Raw genomic sequence first — 18,578 nt, 5'->3', positions numbered from 1 at the left:
TTGAAATCTTGATATGAAACAGCACCGTGGCACTCAACAATAGGTTGTTAGCAAACAAAGAAGGCACACTTGTTCCAAAACAATGAAGAGCTGCGTAATACCCCTTCCCTTCGATGCTTCCCTTTGGTTCATATTGCTTGATTATTTCATCTCGATCCAAAGGGAGTTTGGGGTTATTTTCCTCCCCTCCTTCTTCCCCTATCTTGAGAGCACTCGGCAGCAGGCCTCCAGAACAACCATCTTCCCTCTCTTGTGGGGCCACCACGTTTTCCCATTGAGAAGCGTTGGTTGAATGGATAAGTTCCTTTGAAGGTAGAGAAAAGAACTTTGGAAGGATGGAAAAGTCCAAGAAATATTTGCTGCCTGAAAGGTCTTGTTCTCACCTTGCATTTTCCTTAAGTACTTGAGAGATTTGCAAAGAGGACGTGGAGTGTACCTGAATGTCCTTAAGCCATACGCTGGAGGTTAGCGTGGAAGAATAATATTATAAAGTCGCAAAGTACCCACCATCATTCTCCTTGCATAGAACCAAGAAATAAACTTTTTTTTAAAAAAGATTTTATTATTGGGGCACCTGGGTGGCTCAGTGGGTTAAAGCCTCTGCCTTCGGCTCAGGTCATGATCCCAGGGTCATGGGATCGAGCCCCGCATCAGGCTCTCTGCTCAGCGGGTAGCCTGCTTCCTCCTCTCTCTCTGCCTGCTTCTCTGCCTACCTGTGATCTCTGTCTGTCGAGTAAATAAATAAAATCTTTACCAAAAAAAAAAAAAAAAAAAAGTTTTTATTATTTATTTATTTATTTCAGGGAGAGAGAGAGAACACAAGTGGGGGTGGGGGTGGAATCTTAGACTCTGCACTGAATGTGGAGCCTGATGCAAAGCTCGATCTCAGGACCCTGAGATCATGACCTGAGCTGAAACCAAGAGTTGGTTGCTTAACTGACTGAGCCACCCAACTGTCCCAGAAATAAATTTCTTTTTTTCTTTCAAGATGTTTTATTCATTTGACAGAGAGACAGTAAGAAGCTTGATCCCAGGACCCTGGGATCATGACCTAAGCTGAAGGCAAATGCTTAATGGCTGAGCCACCCAGGTACCCCTCGAAATTTCTTAATTGGCTAAGGAGCTCTAGTTCAGAGAGGGTGAGTCCATGCCTATCTTGCTCACTTTACCATACTTAAGCAAGGCCTGGTGAAACAGTCAATGTGTGTGGTTTTGAATGCCTGTTACCTAACTTTTCTTATTCTGCAAACAACTACATTTGTAGCCTATTGTGTTAATTGAGACAGAGTACATCATATTGCCAATGAGAAAGATATAGGAGAAGGTATACAAAGTCCTAGTGCTAATCCCAAATCAGTGATACTTGTAACAACAATAACAGTAAATGTTTATTGAGGATTTACTCTGTGTCAGGTTCTGTTCTAATCATTTTACATGCACTGACTCATTTGGTACCCATAATAATGTAAAGTAGGTGCTCATACTGAGGCATGGACAAGTTAATTATCTTACCCTAAATCATGTAGCTGATAAGTGGCAAAGCCAAGATTGGAACCCAGAGCCACTTCTCTTAAATAATTGCAACCAAGATAGTTGTGTCTTGTTAGACAATTCTTTTACCTTAGTTACCACTGTTCTAAGATGAGCATAATGATATCTATTGCAGAAGATTAGTGCAGGGTTAGTGGAAACATTTAGGGGGGAATGCTTATAGGTAGACTTTCCAATATGAATATACATGAGATAGTTTATATTCCTGAAAGTCACTAACATTATCATCAGATGCCCCAGGAATCAGCAGTCAGGGCAGAAACAATTGAGATTCCCCTTTTTACCAGAGTTCAAACTCACACGGCATAGTAGGGGACAAACAATATTCTTCAAAACAACTGAAGAAATTTATGGCATTAACTCTTGGAACAAAGTAACATATAGTAAAATGTTTCTGTTTGTAAAAAAAAAAATCTTTCCATGTTACATTTTTATTTTTAGGTCCCATCTATGCCAGTGATTTTCCATTTCCTTCTTAGGAAGATTTCCTTTAATGCAAACACAGGCTCATACTTACAGACATGCACCCACCCACATGCACACACATGTGCATTCACAGACACACACATACACTCAATCACAGACACATACACCCACGTGTTTCTGTGATGGGACCACCATGTGCCTGACTGTTCACTGGTGGTAGAAGGTAGTGGAATTCGGTCTCTGAGGGCAAGCCCAAGTCTTTCAGATGGTTAAGGAAAATTGTTTGTTTGTTTGTTTTAAAGATCATATTTATTTAAGATGGAGCACATGAGCACCGGGGAAAGGCAGAGGGAGAAGCAGACTCCCTGCTGAGCAGGGAGCCCAACATGGGGCTCAATCCTAGGACCCTGAGATCATGACCTGAGCCAAAAGCAGATGCTTAACTGACTGAGCCACTCAGATGCCCTGAACATTCCGTAGTTTTTTTTTTTTTTTTTTTTTTAGATTTTATTTATTTGACAGAGAGAAATCACAAGTAGATGGAGAGGCAGGCAGAGAGAGAGAGAGAGGGAAGCAGGCTCCCTGCTGAGCAGAGAGACCGATGCGGGACTCGATCCCAGGACCCTGAGATCATGACCTGAGCCGAAGGCAGCGGCTTAACCCACTGAGCCACCCAGGCGCCCCAACATTCCGTAGTTTTATCTTCTGAGATCTTTGTGTGGATCCCTTTGGTGGGGATCTTTGTCTCCTCTCTTAGCAAAGGAGAAAAAAGAAGGATATTGAATAATACAATTTGTCATGCTTGCACGGATAAACCTCTACACAGATTTCACCAGGGAATGATTTAGATGATGGAACTACATTGTAGAGGTATTTATGTGTGTGCGTGTGTGTGTATGTGTGTTCTAACCTTTGAATCTCTCCAGGGATGAGATGTACTTGGTGATAGATAAGTACGCTGTCATATAGATAGGTTAAATCACATGATTTACCAACAACATTAAATTAGCTCAGTAAGCATGCAAGTGAAAACCACAGACTGATCTCAGAAATCCCTCCGTGATGTGGGTCTGAAAGCACATGGAGAGTTATTGGCGTCTACTCTCTCCCTCTGAAATTAACAAGCAGGGACATCAGCACTTCTCCATTCGGGACATGGTCCCTCCCTCCCATGTCCATGGCCTTTATTGTGTCTTCTGACTGCCCTTCCTTCCCAGGGCCTCCCCACTTTTCCCGGGCTTCTCCACGGCTGGCTATCTTGACGTAGCATGCATGCATGGGTTGTGTGCTGTTGTAACTGAGTAGGACACAGTTATTGCTGTCAAGTGATCACATATCCCCCTACCTTGGTACTGCCAAATCAAAATTTAGGACTATAGATTTTCCTTTATGAGATAAACTTGGTCTCTAATCAAGGCTGTGCATTGCCCAATGCAGTGTGTGTGTGTGTGTGTGTGTGTGTGTATGAATGTGTAAGTAGATGTCACGTGAGCAGGAGATCTAAGGGGAGGGTGTCCATTAATAATTCACTTCCACGGTGGGTGGCCTTGGGTTCTGACTCTTCCAAGGCTTTTTCCTTGGCTTTTCAGAGACTTAGTTAATACACATGGCCATCCTCTGACTCGGATGCCAGTGAGGGAGTCCCCCCAGAGCTTCCTTTAATGTCAGTTTCTCACCTTCCGTCAGTATATCCCTGCTAAAGATTCAAATGGTGTTTCTTGGAGTTTGGAGGACCCTGGAGGAACACAGACAAGAGCGTGAGTTCTGGGCCAGGAAAGAAGGGTCACGCCCTACTTTGTATATCTGTGTTAGTATTTGCAAGTCTTACAGCTTTGAACACCCTCAGGAGAATCGGGGTGGGAAAACGTGCTTTGATGACTGTTGCTAGCTGGAGTAATCTGGGAGTCTAAACTCCGATGAAGTATATTCAGAATGCAAAGTGTTTTGTTCTTCATCAACGTTGCTGTGTTGCTCTGTATGAGGCCGGTTGAAATCTGCAAGGGGGAGGTGTGCCCACACGCTCACAAATACAAATAATACAATGAGATAAATCAATCAACCATGCAGCTGGAAACAAGCAAGTTGAGTGTGGCTAGGTTTTTGTAAATAGACATAATTCAGCCACTTCTTGGCCTCAACACAGCATTAAATGAGTCATTGTGTTTCTTGTGCTTCTAGAAGTTTTGTCCTTAAGCTCAGGACACTTGGAAAAGTAAGCTCTATTAGCTAGACTCACCAATATTTCCTTAGCATCCATTAAATAAATATGTAGGATGGAGAAATTCAATGCTTAATAAATAAGTGAATAATGCACACAGAGGGCTTCATTGAGCAGCTAACAATTCCTTTATGAAAAAAAATGAATATTTGAATAATAATAATAATGATGATGATGCATGAACTTTTGAAGCCCATAATGATGCAAGGGGGAAGTGACAGTGCCTGCAACAGCGGAAGAAAGGGACAAAGGAAGCGTATGAGCAGGTGCCATGCAAACTGACACAGCATCTCCAGAGAAGGGAGATGCTTTCAAGTGGGATAACCTGGGAGAGGGCAACCGCTGATCTAAATCCGGAGCGCTAGAGGGCAGGTACATTGTTTTACATGAGAAGAAAGGAGAGTTGGAATCCTGAAGGGTGAACAGCATGTACAATGACACAGAAGAGCTTTTGCACCATTAAATATTCAAGGAAGTGAGTCACTGATGACACTGTTGGAAAGGCATGTTGGGGCCGGCCTCCCAAGCTGTGAATGGTGGGCTCAGTCCTGCTGGCATGGTGGCTCTGTCTATATTTTGGGGTACGGAAGAATGACACTGTACTTCAGGAAATCAAGGGACTGGAGCGCGGTGATTGTGACTTATTCGGGATGAGGTAATCCTTATGGGAACCACTGTCATCTATCAGACAGGCATGGAAAAGAGGTCTGTGACCACATTGTGAAATTCACATGTTGTGCCTTATCAGGTCACCTGTTCTTTGTTTCTTCTTTGATCGCTCCTTCCCTGAAAAAAAAAAATTCTAAGTGCAGCAGAGTAAGCCAAGTACAGAAACAAGTAAGTGCAAATGGCACACCAAGCTCAGGATAAGGAGGATTTTGGTTCACTGATTCTGTGTCCTCCTCAGGAGCGAGGTCAGTTCAAGGGTACATTAAGGCAAACAGGTGGAACCTGTGTGTCCAAGAGCAGAAACTGGAAACAAACTCAAGAGGCACGGAACAACCATTTCTGGTTCCCTTTTCACTCTTCTGCCCGGCCTGTTTGGTAAACACACATCATCTGTGTTAAAGTCTTACTGCTTTCCTCCTGCTTGAGAAAGCTCTGGAAGATAAGTTAAAAAAAAAAAAAATGCTGCCAGATTAGAGGGCCATATCTCAAGAAGCCAGACGCAGTGGACTCCACCTTTGAATTGCACATTATAAAAGGGTTCCGGAATAAGTCTCCCTGAGTCCATTCAACTCAGACTGGTTTGAATGCCAAAGCAAAGGGATCCTATCAATGTCAGTCCCAACTGCCAAGGGACCCGGAAGGATGAGCCCCACCACGGGGGCACACGACTGCCTTCACGAACAGGAGGCAGACAGCCAGCATCCAACATGTTCGGGCCTTCATAAATGGCTAGTGAGATGCTTGCTACTCTTACATTTTTAAAGATAATTTTTGCCAACTGGGGTCTCATGAGTGTTGCTGTGTTAGTTTTCTGTCGCCGCAGGACACATTCCTCTGATATTTAGCTGCTTGAAACAACATGTGCCTGTTCTCTCCCAGGTTCTGTGTATCGGAGATCAGGGCAGGGCCTGGTTCAGTGCCTCTGGCTCAATGCTTCTCACGCAAACAGCGTCTTCAGGGGCTGCCATATCTCAAGGCTTGACCCGGAAGTGATCTCCCTCCAGACTCTCTGCTGTGGCTTTTAGCCAGAAACATCAATTCCTGGCCATGTGGCCTCTCCAAGGGCTGCTATCCACCCACACAGCCACGGAGAAGCTAGCTTCTCCCAGGGTGAGGGTTCCGACAGAAAGAGGGTGGATGAGAGACCCAGCTAGACTAAAGCTACATTAGTTTTCTTTTTTTTTTTTTTTTAAGATTTTATTTATTTATTTGATAGAGAGAGATCACAAGTAGATGGAGAGGCAGGCAGAGAGAGAGAGAGAGAGAGAGAGAGAGAAGCAGGCTCCCTGCTGAGCAGAGAGCCCGATATGGGACTCGATCCCAGGACCCTGAGACCATGACCTGAGCCCAAGGTAGCGGCTTTAACCCACTGAGCCACCCAGGTGCCCTACATTAGTTTTCTTACCTGACCTCAGAAGAGACATGCTGTCGCTCTTGCCATGTTGGGTTGTTGTAGGTGAGTCAGTAGGTCCTTTTCCCACATGGTGGGGGGCAGGGGGCGGTGGTGTTACACAAGGGACTGAGCACCAGGAAGGGAGATGATTGGGAGCCTTGTTAGAGACGATCTTCAGCAGACAGGAAAGCACTCTTGCTATTTCCATTATGGGTCCAGGGAACAGCAACATCAGCACCGTCTGAGAGTTTGACAGAAACACAGAATCTCAGGTCCACACCCACCCCACCCAGAACTACTGACTCAGAACCTGCATATAACAAGGTCCAGAGGTCTTCTGGGTGTATATCAAAGCTGGAAGCTCTGCGACCTACAGGATCTTCACACACCGAATCTTAAAGGAAACTAACCTTTAACTGATAATTACCCATCAACATCCCTATCTTGGAGCAGGTGGTGATGAGTTAGTGAGATTCCGCTTCCTAGGTTCTTCAGAGAAGGGCATGGACAGGCTAAGCCATGGTCTTAAAATGCACACAGAGTCACCGTTTAATGGCTTAAAGATGAAGTCTGAACTTTTGTTGGCTATCAGACGTAACAATGACCACATGGATGTCTTTTATTCCTGTGTAGCATTTATAGGGAAAACCAGATCCTTTGAACTCATGAGAAACCCCAAAACCCATCATCCAAGCATCTTTCATTCCTGGAGATTATCAGCGTTTCGTTACAGGTTAAATTCTTTGTAACTTTTTCATGTGGGAACTATCCTGTTACCTCTTGTTAGCTCTTCCCCTGCTGAGTACAAATGGAGGGTATACTCTACTTCCTCCAGCTGCTTTGGATTTTGTTACATTTTCCAGGTTTTGAAAAAAAAAAAGTGCTGACAGAACGTGGCTTCATCTCGACTCTCGACTGATTTTAAGAGTATAAACAGAAATATGTTTCCTGATTGTATGTACCAGTGAAATCAAAATATTATCCTTACATCCAAAGATCCACTAGCCATTTTATTTTTAGAAACTGGGCACTAAAGAGAAACAGAAAAATATGTTGGGGAAAGGTCATTATGAGATAAAGACAGCAAATATGGCTAGACAAAAAGAAAAAAAAAAGCGTGCTTTTGGTTTGCGCTATTTTCAATGAAAGATATTTGCTTTTTAAATGGAAAAAACTTTCCATTCGCATCTGGGCAGAAAGTCAGATTCAAATAGATGTAATTGGAAAAGCTTACTAAATGATGGACTTATGTTACATTTTCCCCCCTAACGGATCCTTTTTGTTTTATTTTACATAATGGAGCAAAGTCCTCTTAAATAAATATATTTGAAAGCAAAATATTCAAAAGCAACATTTTATTATAACAAGATGAAGCAAATAAAAACTCAGATCTGAGCCTCCAGAAGGTAAAGAGTTTTGCTTCGGCTGCACGATTACACCTGGTTGGGAGGGACTATCTTCCTTTCTGGTTTCCAGGTATGAGTTTCTGAGTAATAAAATTGCAAAGAAATTTTGGTAAAAATCCTCAAAGTGCTTTTGGTCAGCCCAAGGAGACGGAGTATCTAAGGGTAGAGAAAAAAAATGGGTTGGGGGACAACATCTGTTGGGATTTGGGAGGTAGGTGGCAGGTTAGTAGGGGAAGTTAGGACCATGTTAGGGCCTCTCAACAAAAGAAGGACAGAATGAGCCCTTGTTCATTGTTGGATAGACTGATCCTGGCAATGGCAGCTGGGAAATCCAAGGTCCAGGCTTCGAAGGATGAAGAAACTGAATTAGGATCCAGCAATTAACATTAGGAAGTCTGCTCTGGATGACAATGCATGGGACGTGGACAGTTGAGGTACGCAGCAGGTGTTGTTCTGGGAGATGTGACCTTATGTGAAGACTTGTATCCCATTTAAGGTGATTGACAAATCCTCAATGGAACCTCTGTTATAAGATTTAAGGTCTAGAATGGGACCTTCAATCACATGCTCACAATGGATTCCAGGCAAAACTCAGCAGCAGGACCTGAAATAGGAAAGGACTAAGGAATCTTGCGAGTTGAGAGAGGGAAGAACTTTCAAAGAGGGCCAGCTCATCCCTCTGGCACAGTGGACACTGGTTTGATTGACAAAGGAGACTAGGATATGGACTGAGGAATTGGAACACAACATAGGACCCGAGGTTTGGGAGCTGGGCCACCAGATTCTGGGTATGAGAATGTCCATTTGTTTCTAATCTCCCCTAAGTAGGCACCCCCTAGCAAAGAGGGGGTGCTTTCTGCTGAGTTGCTGACGTATTTGCAGGAGCTGGTCTGACCTTAGCCTGTGAGGAACCATCCAGACTTGGGAGAAACAATATGAAGGAGAAGGAAGATGACATTGACATCATCTGGTTTCATGCTGGTCCTTAACGTTTCTCTAGAAGCTGGCTTCCAGGCCTGTGTGTGCCTCTGGGCCAGGACGATGAGTTGGGGACATACTTACAGGTTTCTGTTGTTTCATTTTATGTGGTTTCTCATGAGCAAGAGAGAAAGTGCTGATCCTCGTAGCTCTATAATCAAGAAGACACCCCTTATTAGATCCCATTCCGGTAAATAGGAGCAGTATCTGATTTCCTTTGGAAGCAAGGCAGGAGAGGGAAAAGGGTATACCACCATGAAAGGCAATCTCGCCTGGAACCAATGTGTTTGACTATTGAACTTTGGGTCACACTGAGTTTTTCCCAGCAATGATATTCGAATACATAATTATTCTGCTCTTCATGTGGTATTGGTAGTGCAAAGAGGAAGTGTGTGTTCTGTATTTATTTTCCAGAGTTCCCATTTATTGTTCCCCAAGCTGAATGACAAGGCAACTTTTATTCCACCACACTGAGAGATAGCTGCTCCTGGCTTCAGGAAGCTTTTTGATTCCTTTCTTGTTATTCTTTGCAAATCCTTCCTTCCTTTGGTTGGCGACTGGGTGTCGCCTTGTATGCCGTCTTATTTCAATAGTGTGCTTGCTATCATGGGTAATATCCTGATCCAAATATTTAACAACTAGGGTGGCTCCAATCCCCACCAAGTGGAATGGATGCTGGCCATAGCCCTTGAGCAGAAAACACAGGGGACCACAGAGGATAGAGGACAGAGAGGGAGATTCATGGCCGTCGATCATTTACCAGCTGGGATGGAAGCATTCAAATATCTTAATTATTGATACTCTCAGACCTGTGCCTACTGTGCTGATTATCAAGACTGGTACTTATGTTGGGGACACCATGACAGAAAGGTGACATTTTAAACTGTAGAGAAGCCCTGATGACTAAGTCCTTGGGAGAGAAAGGGGGTGGGGAGGCTAGCTCACATAGGTCAGGATAGGAGATGGGATGTTAATGCGAGCCTGATAGGAAGCCACTGGACATGTATGGTCTGAATTATGGTTTAAGAGGATGACTCTGTCTGATGTGTTGAGAAGGTGCTCTGGGAGGTATGAGTAGAAACCCATCAGCCAGAGTCATTCTCTGTTTTGTTTTTGTGTTTATTTTTATTTGTGTTTAAATCAGGCAACAGATGATTAGGGGAGGTTACTGGGGCCTAGGGAATTTGCATGGCTAGTTCCAGCTTGCCCTCTGTAAGTCTGGTCCCAGTTCCCAGGGATCTCAGTGCCTTGGTCAACATTGGCTGCATATGAGTATAAGAAATATGGCACAGCCCCACAGAGGACCTGTCACATGCCCAGACCTCACAGCTGCTGCCCCATTATACCTGCCTCTTTGAACTGGGAAATTTCTAACATTGGATGATGGACAAAAACATTGAAAGGACAGGTAAGTATCATGGTGCCTATCATGACTAAGCCCAGTTCTATCATTTAGGCTCAATGGTAACAAAAACCGGCCATCATTGGTAAGATTTTAAAGCAAGGCATGTTTGTAGCTATCCCTGAAGAAACAGAGAATGGAGATGGGACCGTTATTCTTCCAAAAGACATGCAGAGCAAGCAGCAAAATGGCAGCTTTTGACTTGGCACAGGTTGTAATTAAGTTCTGGTTTCTGTTTCTGCAGGAGGTCCGTCCTGCAGTTATCATAATGTGTTGAACTGTGATATTTATCTTCCTCCAGATACTGTGCCTTTGATCTCTTCATGCCTATTAGCTAAAGCAGGACCTAGTGTTCTACCAGTTTACGGACAATCCACAATCCTATGTACGCAACAAACGCCAGGAAGCCACCTGTCCCCCTTTTGGTGCGTTTGGCTTGTAGAGTCTTTTGAAAACTTAAATAAGACATTGTATCCATTTTCTACTGCTGTCTAACAAATCGCCATATACTTCAAAGCAGAAAGCAACCCCAGTGTATGGGTTCACCATTTCTATAGATCAGGAGAGCTGGCTAGCAGAGTCCTCTGCCTGGGTCTCATCAGACAGCAACCAAGAAGTTGGCTGGGCTCTGTTCTCTTCTAGAGGCTTCAGTGGGGGAAGAAGTTGCTTCCAGATTCATTCAGGTTGTTGGGAGGGTTCATTTCTTTGCAGCTGTAGGACAGAGGACCCCAGTGTTTTGCTGGCTGGAGGCACCTCTCAGGTCCCAGCGTTACAGTTCCTTTGTTTGTGGTCTTCTCTAACATGCTGCTTCTTTCATTAAAGCCACTTCAGGGAAAGAACAGTTCCTCTTTCAAGGACTTTCACCCGATTAAGTCAGGCCCACCCATCACTATCTGCTTTTTGATGAATAGAAAAAAATCAACTGATTTGGGACCTTCACTACATCTGAAAAATTATCTTCATCTTGGTCATAGTCTATTGGCTAGAAGCACATCACAGGTTCTGCCCATAGCCAGGGTGAGGGGATCACACAGGCCATAAACACCAGGCAACAGGAATCGTGGAGACCACTGGAGGCTCTGCCCACCACCCTTGTTCACATCTGCAGATCAGCAGAGGATGCATCAGAATTTGGCTTTTCAGTTTCTTTTGAAAACAACAACAACAACAACAACAACAACAAAACAGGACTATCTGGTGGCACTGAGCCCGTATTCTTACCTGGCAACAGCCAGTAAGTGTGGACGGTTCACAGCTCTCTGCAGTCAGAATGTACCTACCAGAGTGTCCATGATTTCGCCCTCTCCTTCTGTCTTTTGCCTTTATTTGCCGTGGTCCCTGGTTCACCCCTGTGGCCATTCGTGGTTACAAATCTCAACAGTTAACATTGGCTAACATTTTTTTCAGCATAACTGTTTTAAAAATGTTTTTGTTGCTTCTGCCTAGGTTTTCCAAAGGGATAATAGTGTTCCAGATGAAAAGAATATTGGAGATGGTTTGATTTTACCTCCAAGGCCCAAAGGAATGACTTGATCAGGTTCACACCAGTGGTTGGAACCACAAACTCATGATTCTTTCTACTTAATCCCCATGGTATTTTTTTTTTTTTCAGTGAAAGAAAAGAGGAATTGGCTAATTAGTGTTCCATGAGAGAATATGGAAATATTTGTTCGTAAAGCCATAACTTAGCACTTTTCTGATATTAGAAGCCCCGTGAAAACTGGGCATAGGCCCATGGAGAGCTTTTGCTGCCTCTGCAGAGGGTTGGGTTGCTCTGCAGTCTTGTTGGGTGGTATCTACCAGCTGTCGCATTGTCTTTATTTATTTTTTCTTTTCATTTATTTATTTTCAGCATAACAGTATCATTATTTTTTCACCACACCCAGTGCTCCATGCAATCCGTGCCCTCTATAATACCCACCACCTGGTACCCCGACCTCCCACCCCCCCGCCACTTCAAACCCCTCAGATTGTTTTTCAGAGTCCATAGTCTCTCGTGATTCACCTCCCCTTCCAATTTACCCCAACCCCCTTCTCTCTAAATCCCCATGTCCTCCATGCTTTTTGTTATGCTCCACAAATAAGCGAAACCATATGATAATTGACTCTCTCTGCTTGACTTATTTCACTCAACATAATCTCTTCCAGTCCCGTCCTACAAAAGTTGGGTATTCATCCTTTCTGATGGAGGCATAATACTCCATAGTGTATATGGACCACATCTTCCTTATCCATTTGTCCGTTGAAGGGCATCTTGGTTCTTTCTACAGTTTGGTGACCGTGGCCATTGCTGCTATAAACATTGGGGTACAGATGGTACAGATGGCCCTTCTTTTCACTACATCTGTATCTTTGGGGTAAATACCCAGGAGTTCAATGGTAGGGTCATAGGGAAGTTCTATTTTTAATTTCTTTTTTTTAAAATTTTTTCAATTTATTTATTTTCAGAAAAATAGTATTCATTATTTTTTCACCACACCCAGTGCTCCATGCAATCCGTGCCCTCTATAATACCCACCACCTGGTACCCCAACCTCCCACCCCCCCACCACTTCAAACCCCTCAGATTGTTTTTCAGAGTCCATAGTCTCTCGTGATTCACCTCCCCTTCCAATTTACCCCAACTCCCTTCTCCTCTCTAACACCCCTTGTCCTCCATGATATTTGTTATGCTCCACAAATAAGGGAAACCATATGATAATTGACTCTCTCTGCTTGACTTATTTCACTCAGCATAATCTCTTCCAGTCCCGTCCATGTTGCTACAAAAGTTGGGTATTCATCCTTTCTGATGGAGGCATAATACTCAATAGTGTATATGGACCACATCTTCCTTATCCATTTGTCCATTGAAGGGCATCTTGGTTCTTTCCATAGTTTGGTGACAGTCTCTTCAATAAATGGTGCTGGGAAAACTGGACAGCTATATGTAGAAGAATGAAACTCGACCATTCTCTTACACCGTACACAAAGATAAACTCAAAATGGATAAAAGACCTCAACGTGAGACAGGAATCCATCAGAATCCTAGAGGAGAACATAGGCAGTAATCTCTTCGATATCAGCCACAGCAACTTCTTTCAAGATATGTTTCCAAAGGCAAAGGAAACAAAAGCGAAAATAAACTTTTGGGACTTCATCAAAATCAAAAGCTTCTGCACAGCAAAGAAAACAGTCAAAAAAACAAAGAGGCAACCCACGGAATGGGAGAAGACATTTGCAAATGACAGTACAGACAAAAGGTTGATATCCAGGATCTATAATGAACTCCTCAAACTCAACACACACGAAACAGGCAAACATATCAAAAAATGGGCAGAAGGTATGAACAGACACTTTTCCAATTAAGACATACAAATGGCTATCAGACACATGAAAAAATGTTCATCATCATTAGCCCTCAGGGATATCCAAATTAAAACCACATTGAGATATCACCTTACACCAGTTAGAATGGCCAAAATTAGCAAGACAGGAAACAACATGTGGTGGAGAGGATGTGGAGAAAGGGGAACCCTCTTACACTGTTGGTGGGAATGCAGGTTGGTGCAGCCTCTTTGGAGAACATTGTGGAGATTCCTCAAGAAATTAAAAATAGAGCTTCCCTATGACCCTGCAATTGCACTCCTGGGTATTTAACCCAAGGATACAGATGACGGGAAAAGAAGGGCCATTGCATTGTCTTTATTAACAGGGTTTGTGTCTACCAACAACATGCTGGGGAAGTGCGGCTGTCAGCTGTGGGAAAGAGGAGGTGTGTGCCTCTAACACTTACACCTACACCTCTAGGCTCTAGGGTTAGGAGCCAGGAGAACCATTTTTATCCCCAGCCCTGCCATTGACCATGTGGCTGGCCTTGGACAAGTTATTGAAACTCTCTGTGCCTCAGTTTCCTTCTCTGTAAAATGAATATTTGAATAGAACCATTTTGGAGATTACATGATGTAATAGGTATAAAGCACTTAGAGCCATTTCCTTCTCAGTAACAGACACCTGCTCTTATTATACTTCTGTCCCTGCTTCTGGGTAGATGTTTGGAATTCAGGTGTGACTGTCTAGATCTAGAAGATGCATTTTTAATGGAGACAATATCATCCCCAAGGGGGAGAAAGCTTGGTTATTGGGGGACCAAAAAATGTCTCTCTTCTCATGTGCAGAACACAGATACGCATAAAGTACACGAACAAAAAGCACAGTGTATCTGTGAGACAACTTCCCGGGTGGGGTGGAAATTGATTAGGGAAAACAAATGTCCTCTTTGGGAGGGCAATGATGACAAAAAGAAGGGTTGAGAAAAGATGGTCGTAGAAGAAGGAAAGCAGATCATCTGCACGGTGAGCAGGGCTCCATACCAAAGGAAACTGTGATGTGGCTTTGTTCAAAAAGTATTGAGAATTTCAAGACAAGGACAGCAGAGCATCAAGGGAAGCCTGGGGGTCCCTTCCGACTGTGGGTTCTGGGCACCTGTCCCACTTGCACAGCATGGAACCAGCCCTGAGGAAGGGTCTTGCGTGATGGCTCCTGTGGCTGTCTGAGGAATTCGTGTGCATCCCTCCCCTCACCCAGGGCTGCCCCCTTGGGACACCCCTCATCTGTAGAGTGGCTTGGTTGGTTGCATTGAATCTGTTCTTTATGATGAGGAGCAAACTCTGCCGGTCTCTGGTTACAAGAAAATCCAAGGGATGGTGAGACTCAGTGAATGTGTTAGGGGTTTTGCCTTTTTGTCTATTAATCTGGCCTTCCATTTACCCCCCCCCCCCCCCCAGCACGTGCATGATCTTTGGAAATTTCATTTCGCATCATTTGAGATGAAAGTGAGGGAACCAAAACCCCGAAATCACTTCTTGGGGAAAATGAAGGCAGCAGATTCCTCCGTCTCTGCCCCTTCCCAGAGCTGCTGGTGCCGCCTGCTTCTGAGATTGGTAAGAGGAAATGACCTAAGTGGGCTACGGGGCTTACGCAGAGGCAGGCTCACTGCTGCCCAGTGGTACGCGCTGCTGAACTCCTTCCTCCCCTCTCATGCCAGATCCTAAAAATAACCCAGTGGGAACAACCCAGCAGCCTCTCCCTCAAGGCCTGCAAATCAAAAGCCTGATTAGGTCAAAGGATGGGAAATGTGGCTGCAGCACAGCTCAGGGGCGCTCCAATGCCAAGGGTGGAAAAGCCTTCCTGTTCCCTCCAAGATTGGGACGAAGCCATGAGGCGAGCTTCTCTCTGGGGACCTCGGCCCATCTCTTCCGGTCCTTGGACCTGCTGGGGAGAAGCAGCTGCTCCCCTTGGATTCCAGGAGTCCAGGGAGGAACACTGTCCTGCCTACACTTGCCAGGTGTCTGAGCTAGAAAAGTTGGATCTTGCTGGGGATGCCCTCCCTTCCTGGGAAGTTCATTCCTGCGGGTCCTGCCTTATGTCCAATGAGGCCACTGAAGAAGGTCTTCCTTCTTGTTCATTTCAGATGGTGATAATAAGAGCAGTAAGGTCATCTTACAGCTTGGATTTAAAAAAGGGGCAGTGCAAATCCTTGCCTCATAACCAAAGACTTCTTATTTTGGTAGGCGCAGAGGGAAGTTGATGCAGCAGAATGGGAGGGATAGTAGTTTGGGCATAAGAGAGGAGATGTTCCATAATGGAACAGCAAGTGGCCAGACTACAGCCCCGTGGCCAGATCTGGCCTCCTACCTCCCTTTATAAATATAATGTCATGGAGACTTGATTTACCATGTTATTCACTTATGTTTTCTCTAGGGCTGCTTTTTTGCTCTCACTGCAGAGCTGAGTCATTGGGACACAAACTATATGGCCCACAAAGTCTAAATTACTTTTAAAGTTTTCTAAAGTCAACGAACTTGAGAACACTAAAAAAAACTCAATTTAATTAAAAAAAAAGAGAGAGAAAAAAAATTTTTCTAAAAGACTTTTAAAACTGCAAAGTTTAAAATACTAAACACGGGCATCGCTTGCTGCTCTATACAACGACCACACATTGAGCACTTAACCATGCTTGTGTACCCGACACATCTTCTCTTACCCAGGTCTCCCAAAAGTTACTAGTTCAGAGTGGATTCTCTTCACCCTACATTATGGATAGAGAAAGGGGCATAGAGCTGGCTTAGCTCACACCGATGTTTGAAGGATGATGAGGCTGGCCAGGAATCGCTATCTGTCTGATTCCATGGGCTTCCTTCTAGCTCCCTTGTCCTGTCCCCAAAGCTAAACTCCCCCTGTCGCATTGGTTTGAATCTCTGGTTGAAAAATCCCCTATCTTCAAGGGGCCAGGCAGGTGAGATCTGAAGGGCACTGCCTTAGGCCAGAGGGAGTGGTGTGCGCGTGGTGAACTGGGAACAACAAGGCCAGCCTAAAGGCATTCAAACATGAATTGTTTTTACAAAGCTGTGAGGGCCAAAGAAAACATGGCAGCAGGCCTTATTAGGCCAGCAGGTCCCTGGTTTGTGACCCTTGGACAGAGCCTCAATCAGGTTGGGCAGCAGGAATGGTGATATGCTCAGAATGGAAACCGGAGAGCCTGTTTGTCTCACCCTCCCACTCTGGTTCACTTCTTTGGGAACATCACAGATGGCTGCAGAGAGAAGCCGTGGGCCTTTGGGCCAGACAAGCACTTTTTTTTTTTTTTTTTTTTTTTTTGGTCCCAACTCTGCCACCGGCCACGCTATGACTTCGAGTAAGTAAATTAACTTCTTTGAGTTTCAGGTTTTTTATCTTTTTTTTAAATTAAAGATTTTATTTATTTGACAGACAGAAATCACAAGTAGGCAGAGAGGCAGGCAGAGAGAGAGAGCAGGGAACCAGGCTCCTGGCTGAGCAGAGAGCCCGATGCGAGGCTCGATCCCAGGACACCGAGATCATGACCTGAGCTGAAAGCAGAGGCTTTAACCCACTGAGCCACTCAGGTGCCCCCAGGCTTTTTACCTTTTAAACTGGGATGTATTTATTTTGCATTTATTGATCCATTATTGTGTGCCAGGCACCGCCTTAGGGTCAGCTTATCCCAGGAAAGGACCACTCTGTCCATGCACTTGTGCAGGGCAAACACGGTGTGCTTTCTTGATTCCGCTTTTCTTACGCTCCATGGTTAATCTGTCAATATATTGCCAGGAATCGATCGCTTTTCAGCTTTTGGGAACTTCTTGGTCTGAAGCTACCTGGATTACAGCAATAACCTCCTCACCTGTCTCTCCTAGGGCCTTAGAGTCTCTGCTGCACCCAGCAACCCTGTTAATTCTTAAGTCCGACTATGATAGTCTCTGTGGTTTCTTCTCTCAGAGTAAAAGCCTATCTTCTTACAGTAACTTTCAAGGTGCCAGAGGTCTCCCCACACTTGTCTCCATACCTGTGTGTCTCTTCTTCTGGGCTCTGACCTGCTCACTCTCCTTGGCTAGGGCAGTCTCCTGCCTCTTCCTCAAACGTATTAGGGAAGCTCCTGCCTCAGGACCTTTGCACTGGTCTTTTCTGCCTGGGATCATCTTCACCCATGACTTACTTCCTCATTCCTTCAGGTCTTACACATCTTGTCAGGGTGGCCCTCTTTAACCATATCATTCAAGTGGCACCCCTTTCTCCCGATTTCCTCTGTCCTTCTTGTCCAGCGCTCGGCGTTACCACATCCGTGATTTACTTATTTGTATTGTTTGTCGTCTCTTTTTCACTGTAAAAGCCAGAGAACGATTTTGTTCGCCACAGCCCCTCATAAAGTCCCAATCCACAGTACATATGTAATTCTTGTTGGTTCCTCTTCTTCTCTCCTCTCTTTTTCTCATCAGAAATAAACTTTCCCTGGGCATCTGAGTGGCTCAGTCGGTGAAGCATCTGACGTGGGCTCAGGTCTTGTTCTCAGGATGCTGAGGTCTGGCTCTGTGCTTAGGGGGGGTTTGCTTGTCCCTCACCCTCTCCCTTTGCCCATCCCCACTCAGGCTTTCTCTCGAATAAATAAAATATTTTTTTTGAAAGATTTTATTTATTTATTTGACAGAGATCACAAGTAGGCAGAGAGGCGGGCAGAGAGAGAGAGGGGGGGGGAAGCAGACTCCCTGCCGAGCAGAGAGCTGGATATGGGGCTCCATCCCAGGACCCTGGGATCATGACCTGAGCCAAAGGCAGAGGCTTTAACCCACTGAACCACCCAAGCGCCCCAAATAAACAAAATCTTAAAAGAAACACACTTTTTCCGCTTTCACGATTTTATTTAATCTGATAGGATAGAGTCAGAATTATTTAAAAGAAGAAATACACTTTCTCCACTTTCACAATTTTATTTAATCTGATAGGATAGAGTCAGAATTATTTAAATGTCAAAGATCTGTGGGCGTGATGGGAAGTTAGCTCTGGACTCCCCGACTTGACATCAGGGAATATGGCAGGGGGCTCTTTAGATCAGCATCTAGAATCACCTGGGACTTCCCAGAACTGCAAATTCTTGGTCTCCACCCTGCATCAGTTGAATCAGAACAACAGGGGGGGCAGGGCCCACAATGTTCAGATGGGTTGATCCCGTGATGGCGAAGCAAGTGCAAATCTGTGAAG

This window comes from Mustela lutreola, chromosome 15 (genome assembly GCF_030435805.1).
Source record: "Mustela lutreola isolate mMusLut2 chromosome 15, mMusLut2.pri, whole genome shotgun sequence".
NCBI classification, from domain to species: Eukaryota; Metazoa; Chordata; class Mammalia; order Carnivora; family Mustelidae; genus Mustela; species Mustela lutreola.
This window is presented reverse-complemented; position numbering follows the sequence as displayed.